General features: G+C 45.2%; 1 long non-coding RNA gene across 2 annotated transcripts; it reads right to left on the reverse strand.

Moving 5' to 3' along the window:
• Positions 1-1,363: 1,363 nt before the first annotated feature.
• Positions 1,364-9,830, reverse strand: LOC147260919 (uncharacterized). Of its 2 annotated transcripts, XR_015116048.1 has the most exons (4): positions 9,755-9,830; positions 8,495-8,845; positions 8,171-8,389; positions 1,364-1,570 (listed from the first exon to the last, which is right to left on the reverse strand). It is a non-coding gene; the product is annotated as an uncharacterized LOC147260919 (long non-coding RNA). The 2 variants fall into 2 exon arrangements; XR_015116047.1 differs by lacking the exon at positions 1,364-1,570 and having other exon boundaries at positions 7,899-8,389.

The raw sequence follows: 9,830 nt of genomic DNA on the forward strand, positions 1-9,830 counted from the left end.
ATGGACGTGACATTGCCGTCTGGGGAGGGAAGGGACAAAGGTTCTTCTTGAGATTTGTCTTCAGTGTTTCACTTTTTCTCCAATGTTGGGGTGCTAACCTCAGAACTGGAAGGCTCCCCCGCAGTTTTTGTGAAATAAGACTTCACCTTTATGAAGGGGTGAGTCACATGGACTCTTAGGGAGCTGAGACCAGAAACGGTACCTGTCCTTCACGTGTGTGTGAGTGTGAGTGTGTGTGTGTGTGTGTGTGTGTGTGTGTGTGTGTGTGTGTGTGTAAAACACATACTGACACACATTAAAATACCCATTCATGGGTTTTTATGAAGTTGATGGGAGGCCGTGCATTGTTTGACAATGACAGAGTCAGAGAAGGCAATCCTGGTTCAAATTAATCTAACATGACACAAAACCTGACCGCTCTGGGGGGTTCATCTCTCACCTGACACAGTTGGTCACCCCCCCCCCCCCCCATCAAACCTGTCACCATCAGAGGAAAGCTTCCAAGCTCACCTTTCCAGCAATAATCAGCTGCTGTCACCAACTAAGAGCGGTCAACATTTGCCACACTGGAGCCCGTTCACTACGGCTGGAATGAGGTGTTCCTGCAGCAACGTTAGCACCCCTGTTCATTCCTTGTAAATGTGGACCTCCGGAAACTTTCCCAGCTCCCCCAACTGTGGCAAGAGGCCCTCCAGTGTTAAGGGTGACACCTCCAGCCTCAGGAGTACCTTTTACATGCAGCATCCCAGTTCTCACCTTCCACCACACCACATCATTCCTACCTAAAGTCCTTCATGGGACCTCCATTTCAGGGGAAAGCGCGTTGCCATGTGGTGAGAGGATCTTTTCTTGATGCACCTGTCAAAGAGGACAGAGAACGTAGTGAAATGAAGGAAGAACATTTATTTGAGTACATAAACATTTGTCAATATTAAAAACACACATTAAACAGTTACATCACCAATTCAACATGATATTAGAAATTAGGAGTAAAAATGTGCTCATTAGTTCAAAACAAACAACTAAAAGTGCTTTTAAATGAAAGGATCAATAAAACAAACGACTAAAGGCACTTTCACAACAAAAGATCAAAAGAAAAACCCAACAAAATTGGTTGGGGAGGAGGGCAAAGACCTGTCTGAGGAGGAGAAAGGGGGTGCACAGTCCTTCAGTTCTTGGGACCCCACTTCTCCCCAGCACCTTGAACTCCCTGAAAATCCCTGCTATTGAACTGTAATCCTGTTTTGATGTGTTTCTGCAATGCTGCCTGCAGTGACACTGGAAGGAACCCTCAGGATTCATCCATGTCCTGGTCACAAGCCATGCCTACAAATCCAGCAGGGAGGTGCAAAGGTGCGGCCGTTAAGTGGGTTGGGATCACACGCTGCTTCCTCAGTGGGGGTTGGGTTTGGGTTAGGAGAATGGGTGGTGGACCACCCTTTCCCTGTTTCCACACATGTCTCCTGGTAGCCTGGTCTGGCCTGGAAACAAGTGGACACCATCAGGGCCACAGAACTCCATCACAGCCAGAGCTGGGGGCCTGGTCCACCACCCGAAGCTGGTGGGGGTTCTGTTGGACAAAGATAGTGAAGGTGAGCTGTTACCCTTTTGGATCCTGGCTCTTGGAGTGTTGCTCTCTACAACTGAGGCAGGGCCTCAGCACCGTGTGGCACGGCAGCTACAGGCTGCTGAACAGAAGGCTCAGCGGGGGGGGGGGGGGGGGGTCAAGGCAGCACAGAGAACTGTGGGTAGCAGTCCTCCCTCCACCTGGGACCTCTACACCTCACGATGCAACGCTTTAAAAATGGGATGCTGTTTTTGTTGTCTGCCCCTAAAGCCACTAAATAAATAGTACTTTAAAAACAGGACATGGACAGAGCAGCCACTCACTACCGCTCAGAAGTGAGGACACCCTCTTCTTCAGTGGTGTCCTTTATTTGGACTACCTTCTACTTTGGAGATTCATACTGAAGACATCAAATATATCAAACAAGATACATGGAGTCATGGAGTAGAGCCAAGAATTGTTAAGAACTGGAACAGGTTTGATATTCTAGCTCCTCAAAGTGCCCTCCCTCTACTCGTCCTTCTCTCAGGGAGCTTCATGATGTCATCACCTGAAAAGGTTCCCCTCTCAGGTTCACCTTGTCAGGTTCCTTGGTGGAACTTCCTACCTTCTTCCTGGGGTGGAGCATCAGTGGAGCTGAGCAGAAGTCAGGTTTGTCCCCAGCTGACAGCTCCCTTTACCAACTGGTAGAATTCCTGTCATGGCAGGAACCAGCAGCTCAGTAGAGAGGAACCACCATCCATCAGTCCTCTCAGACCTGAAGGTCAGGCGCTGTGGAAAACTGAGAAATCTTTGAATGTGTCCACGAGTGCAGTCGCAAAAACCAGGAGCTGCAACGAAACCGGCTCAGGTGAGGACCAGATCCAAGTCAGATTCCTAATGATGTCATCAGGGGGCTTTCCCAGTGTATTTGATCCTAGAATTCTGTCTTTGATCTCAGGACACATCAAAGAAACTGAATTCTGGCGAGTGTGTGAGAGCCTTCCAGGCTGGGCTAGAAAACCCACCTCAACCTTGTGTGCTCCAGAGGAGAAATCCCAAGCCTGTGTTGTAGCAGCAGGTAGAGCCATCAGTCCACCACCATGAAGCCCCACTTTGTCAAGGACCCTGCACATTGGAGACCTTTGGTTCCACCGCCGTGGCTTTGTGGACACAGAGAAGGAGAAGGGACGGTCTCTCCATGCAGGGATCCATGAGCCACATGGAGGCCTCTCCTCCCCTCTCCCCTCCTCTCTCCTCTCTCTCCTGTCTCTTCTCCTCTCCACTCCTCTCCTCTCCTCTCCTCTCCTCGTCTCTCTCCTCTATTCTCCTCTCCTCTCTCTCTCCTCTCCTCCTCTCTCTCCTCTCCTCTCTCTCTCCTCTATTCTCCTCTCCTTCTCTCTCCTCCTCTCTCTCCTCTCCTCTCTCTCCTCTCCTCTCTCTCTCTCTCTCCTCTCTCTCTCCTCTCCTCTCTCCTCTCCTCTCCTCTCTCTCCTCTCCTGTCCTCTCCTCTCTCTAGAGCCCAAATCAGGTCAAACCAGAACAGGTGTGGGAAGGCCTCTGTCAAGGTCAAAGGTCACTGGAGACCGTCCTCTCAGTGTCTACATTCAAAAACCCCAACTTCAGCAACTCTGTCCCTCAACCTAAACCAACACTGCTGTTTCAGGAGCCCTCCAGCTCCTGGGCCCTGGTACATAGAGAGTTGAAACACACAGGACCTGGTTCTAGTGGGGCCGAGACCACGTGGACAGGTTTTGGTGGATGGAGCCCCAAGGGTTCACTGAACAAGCCCATTCAGCACCAACACCTCCAGATGGTGTGAGGCTGGACAGGTCTAAGGGCCTGGGTCTTTACTGCACTGTAAAAAAAAGGGTCAAAAGTCTGGCAGCAGCGTTTCCAGACGGTACCGTCCAATTACAGTCATGAACTGTTCCACAAAATTCCATGGAAGAAACTGTAAAAATACCCAGCAGCTTTCCCAGTCCAAACTGATGAAATTACAGTCCATTTAGTGTTGAGAAATGTGCTTTCAACTGCAGGAAAACAGGCCCATCATGGAAAACACATGAAGAACAAGGACCTTTCAGGTTCTTCTCTCAGTTCAGGGCTCTTACTGGTTCATTTATGAAACAAACCAGTCTATGAGCAGGAATTTCCCATTAGAAAAGTTCATTTGACAGTGGAAAAGCAAGCGGAGTCCATCAAAATAGCCCAGTTTAAGGTCCGTCACTGTCAAGTGAAGCTACTGAGTTGTTACTTTCTGGAACTGAGCCAACTTTCTACAGTGATTTCCTGTCAGATTCTGGTTTCTCCAAGTATAAAAACTACAACAATGTATCAACACAGAATCTGTGCTTTGAACAATAGAGGATTTCTGCATCTTGCCAGTATTAGTCCATCACTTTAGAGGACTGGAAGGGTCAAACATTCATTGGACAATGGAAAACCAAGCATCGTCCATCAAAATCCATGAACAACAGCTCCATTCAAACAGAAGCTCTGGAATTGGAGTGTGTTAAAGTGAAGTTCTGGAATGTTCCACTTCATCTACAGGGATTTCCCATTAAAGAACAGGTTTTACTACGTTCAGTGTTCCAACATGAACCTTCAAGGAACACAAAGGTCTGTAAATGTGTGGCATTGAACACACTCGTTTCAGTGAATTGTGAACAAACATTTCTTGTTAAAAATGTTGAAAAAGCAGCAGAGTGTCAGAACAGGAAGTGACGCCACATTCAAGGCAACCTGGCAAAGTAGGAATGCAGCATTGTTTTATACAACTGTCCGATGAAGTGTTGGACTGCCAAAACAGTGGTTTTGATGTGGAACAAAGGAACTGATGTAGAGATACTTGAAGGAAAGGTTCAGTATTTGAACTCTGGGCCCAAGCGTCATGTTGTCAGGGACTTTCTCCATTCTTAGAAACCACAGCTTTGCTCTGTCCCTGCTCCGCCTGTCCAGCAACACCAGGAAGGCCTAAAACTCTCCTCCAAGGGCAGAAGGTCTTTGAAAACTAAGACTCAACTCAACTTTATTCATAAAGCACTTTAAAAACAACCACAGCTGAAAACAAAGTGCTGTACATAAATAGTCATAAAACATAATAATCAAGTGAAGAACAATAAAAATACTAAAACAGGAGCAAAGTCTCATGCTGGGTCAAAAGCCAAGGAATAAAAATAGGTTTTAAGATTAGTTTTAAAAATGGACAGTGAAGAAGCCTGTCTGAGGTGCAAAGGCAGATCGTTCCATCATTTGGGAGCAGCAACAGAAAAGGCTCTGTCCCCTCTGAGCTTCCGCTTAGACCTCGGTATCTCCAGGAGCAGCAGGTCAGCTGACCTGAGGCACCGAGCAGGAGCACGAGGGTGAAGCAGCTCAGAGAGGTAAGGGGGGCCAGACCATTTAAGGATTTAAAAACAAATAAAAGAATCTTAAAATGAACCCTGAAGTGCACAGGCAGCCAGTGGAGGGAGGCCAGAACGATGGGCTCCTTCTTCCTGCTCCGGTTAAAAGTCGAGCAGCAGCATTTTGTACCAACTGGAGACGTGAGAGGGAGGACTGGCTGATTCCAAAGTAAAGAGCACTGCAATCATCAAGCCGAGACGTGATGAAGGCATGAATCACAGGCTCAAAATGCTCTCCTGCAAGAAAGGGCTTCACTTTTGCTAACAGCCTCAGATGAAAGAAGCTGGACTTCACCACTGCACCTATTTGACGATCTAGTTTGAAATCCCTGTCCATCTTAAACCCAAGTTTGAAACAGTTGGCTTCACATACAGAGCCAAGGGGCCCAAGTCAATAGGGGGAGGTTCACAGGAGCCACTGGGACCAAACACCATCACTTCAGTTTTCTTCTCGTTAAAATTGAAAAAGTTTAGGGCCATCCAGGCTTTAATGTCATCAAGACATAACAGAAGTGGCTTGATTGAGAGAGCATCTTTCTTCTTTAGTGGCACATCTATCTGACTGTCACCAGCATAGCAGTGAAAAGAGATGCTATGCTGATGAGAATGGAGCCCAGAGGAAGTACATACAATGAAAAAAGGAGAGGCCCTAAAATTGAGCCCTGTGGAACCCCAAATGACTGAGGAGCAGGGGAAGATTCAGAACCAGCAAAGCTTACACACAGAGTTCTGTCTGTCAGATAGGACCTAAACCACCGCAGAGCACTACCACAAATGCCCACTAGGTGCTGCAACCGAGATAATAAAATATTGTGATCCACTGTATCAAAGGCAGCAGTTTGGTCCAGCAGGACAAGAATCACATCATCTCCACAGTCGTTTGCCAGGAGGATGTCATTGAAGACCCTAAGCAGTGCTGACTCTGTGCTATGCAGAGTCTTAAAACCTGACTGGAAAACCTCCAGAATATCATGCTCATCCAGAAAAGACTTCAGTTGAGCAGACACAACTTTCTCCAAGACCTTAGAAATAAAAGGCAACTTAGAGATGGGCCTAAAGTTAGCCAATACAGTGCTGTCAAGGCCAGGTTTCGTAAGCAGTGGTTGCACTACTGCATGTTTAAAACTAATGGGGACAACACCAGAAGACAGACTGCTGTTACTAACGCCCAGAACTGACTGCCCCATACTGGGGAAAACCTCTTTTAAAAATGAGGAGGGACAGAATCATGAGGGGAACCTGATGGCTTCATGTGGCCAACCGCATCTTTAAAAATGACAAAGTCACAGGCTCAAACTTATCGAACACAGCCGGGCAACGGACAGAAGCAGAGGGGTCAGCGGCAGGAGCTGAGATGAGAGCCCTCCTGATAACAACCTTGTCAATGAAAAAGTGCAGGAAGTCATTGCACATTTCAGTGGGTGCTTCCAGGCAGACAGGCTGTGGGGCATTCAGAGCAGAGTCAATGGTTTTAAATAGCACACGTGGGTTGTGGCGATCAGACACAATAATGTCTGACAAGTGTCCTCTCTTAGCCTCTTTAACAGTCTAAGACTGATGGTTGTTCAGTCACGACACTCAGGGCTACCACACCAGTGTCAGTGTGTTCTCTTGGAAAGCCAAGCCTTCTGTCAACAGTTGTGTGCTTCTGGAGAGGAACAGAGACACCAACACTACCTTCTTAGCTGCTGTTTGGTCCACAGGAACCTGCATTGTTTGTTGTTGTGGGAAATCATGTCCTAAAATGCCAGTTTGTTGTTTTTGAGATAACCTTTGACAACATTTGGACATGGAAGTGGGTAGGCAGACAAAAAGTGCCACAGCTGATGCCTTCCAGGAGGTGCAGAGATACCTGGCAGAGGGCAGTACTTCCAGGGCCCAGGATCCAGTGAGTTACTGGGCCAACCAAAAGACAATCTGTCCAAACCTCTACCAGCTGTCCCTACAATTTCTTTGCACTCCAGCCTCATCTGTGCCGTGTTTTCGACAGCTGGAGAAGTTTTATCAAAAAAACGTAACAGACTTAATTTTAAAATGTCAGAAAAACGTATTTTTTGAAATAAAAATTTGTAAAAGTCCTCAAGCGTCCTCATTACCAACATTTTCACTTAGATTTTCACATTAAGATACATCTTCACATTGTTTAAAGACATGGAATGATCCAATATGAACGCAAAGACTTCAATGACATTATTGTGTACACCAGGTCATCAAATCAGTGTCAGTTCAGTCTGTCAAGCCTGCAGGGAAGTTTAAAGTCCAGCAGGTGTCAGTATTCAGTGACACAGTATCAACACAGTGTGTCATTGTGTCGACACGCTTCATGACGCTTCATGACGCTTCATGACGCCTCATCCACCCATCACCAGTGTGGAGCGTTTGCTTGGTGAATTTAAAATGAAGACATTTGAATCAACTTGATGTCGTCCATAGTCCACTGATGCAGCGGTCATGTTCTCAATGTGTGTCACAAAGTGCATCTGTTGCTGTTGGCTGTTTAGTTGGAAACAAGAGTTTGAAAACAGCACACCAATTTGTTTCCTGATGTCGCAGAGGATTATGGGGAATGTAGTCTGATAGTGTGTGCTAGTCTGCAGGCATTCAATGAAGTGTCATCTAATTCAAAGGACTATGATGATGATGTATTGTTTCATAGTGTGTGGCTAATTTGGCTAATGCTTGACAACACCAACAATAATAATAACAATAACAATCATAATCATAACAATAATAAGAACAATTACAATAATAATTATAATCCTCATAATAATAATAATCATAACAATAATCAGAATCATAATAACAATAATAATAACAATAATAGCAATAATAATAATAATGATAATAACAATAATCATCATCATCATAATCATAATAACAATAATAACAATAATAATAATAATAACAACAATCATAATCATAATAATATAGATCACAAAGTAGCTTAGACCAGGCCAAGCCTTATGTAGTGATCCTGGAAACATTGTTTCATGGATTTCTGATGATCATTCTGTCCATATTGCATGACTAGCCTCCTCCTTCATAGTCAAACTTGAATGCGATGGTGCGAATGTGTAAATTATAAATAGAAAAGTATTGTTTACAAGTAAATTGGGCTCTGCATAATTAGCATGATTTTGCTCATGTTGAAGGGAAATGTAAATTATTCTTGGAACTGAAATATACCCTTTTATTTCCTTGTCCATCCTAGGACTCTTACCTGCTCCAAATTGGTCCCTTCAAAATAAATGGTCAAACCAAGAGGAATACCACTTGTGTATTCTTGAGCCCTTTCAAGTAGGGACGATTCATCAGAAAACTGGACAGTGGGGCTCCCCTGGCGATGACTGGTCTGCTGTCTCCCCGTCCCGGCTGAAAATCCAGTCTGTGTCAGTTTCAGGGACCTCTCTTCCTGCACTGCTTTACTGGGGAGCGCAGCCTGCTGACAAATGACTTGGTCATAACTTTATTCTTTGAAACCCTCTGAAGATCTGGAATCTTATTAAACAATTGCTTGGAATGTCAGATGTGTCAATCCACACACCTGTATCATAGAACCATTTGTTCAAGCCAGCGATGATGGACAGTGTGCTTCTGGAATGGAGGAAGAGAGGACTCTGTTCCACTGGAGAAGATGGTTGATAACAAATCTGCTTCATTCCTTCAGCTCCAATCTGAACACCTCCTTCCTCAGACACACTTTGGCATCATTGTGTGCGAGGATATTCCAGAGTTCACCATTAAACCAAAGAGCAACATCTTTGAAGATTTACTTCTCTCACGTGGAACTCCCAACATTTGATTTCTCGCTTGGTCACTGCCTTTGATTCCAGTAGACGCCAGTCCTCTCAGGGAGGCCTGGGCCAAAGAACTGGACGTCCCAGTGTCAGAGGCACTGTGGGAGGAAAGCCTGGTCAGTGTACAGGAATGTTCCATCGATTCGAGATACAGACTGATTCAATTCAAAGTCTTGCGTATACTTCATTTTTCCAAAATTGGGCTTAGTCAGATATTTGGATCTGTTTCTCCCACGTATGATGGATGTCGTAGTGCTGAAGGATCGATGGCACACTTCTTCTGGCACTGTCCTGTTCTCAGTAACTTCTGGTGGGATATATTGGATTGGTTTTCCAAACAAGACTGGAACTTTGCTGTATTTGGTTGCTCTGACAGGACGAGGACTCTTCCTCCTTTTCAAAAACAGGCTCTACAAGCAGGCATGGTTGCAGCTAAAGAATTCAAATGATTAAACTGGAGGGCTCCATGTTTCAAGAGGTGGCTTCAGGAAATGCTTTCTGTTGCTGAGATTGATAGGAAGTGTTTTTCTGTTGTCTTATGTATTATCTGTTCATGATACTTTGAACTCATGTGTACTTATAAGTCAAGCATATACATGATACAAGTTCACGTGGATCTAATAGTGAAAAGGTGGCACAAATCTTTGATAGATTCTTTGAGGGCACACGTTTTGAATTCATATCTTTGCTTCTGGGGGGACCTGAAACAACATTTTCAGATGGGGGTCGTGGCCAATTACACATCATTTTTGGTGTCCTTGTCATGGAATGGTTTGAGAACCCCTGACAGAAAGTTTTTTCAGAAAACAGGATTTAGAAGCCTTTTTTTTTAGAATCGGCTTCAGCTGTAAAAGGGTTAGTTATGTTTCATTTCAAGAGCCACACACCATTCCTGCGATGTCAGGAAGTCTTGGAAAGGTGGTGAATATTTCAGAGGACTTCACTGGATTGTGAACCATTGCTTGGCGATGGGTGAAGGTCTGTTTCATCTTCTCCTTCATGATTACCTCATCAGTTGTATGCTTCATCAGTGTAGCAACCCTTGGATCCCCAAAGAGAGTCTCGACTGATGCCTAAGGCGTC

The sequence above is a fragment of the Aulostomus chinensis genome, chromosome 5 (genome assembly GCF_037954235.1).
Source record: "Aulostomus chinensis isolate RoL2024-O1b breed Wild chromosome 5, RoL_Achi_v1.0, whole genome shotgun sequence".
NCBI lineage: Eukaryota > Metazoa > Chordata > Actinopteri > Syngnathiformes > Aulostomidae > Aulostomus > Aulostomus chinensis.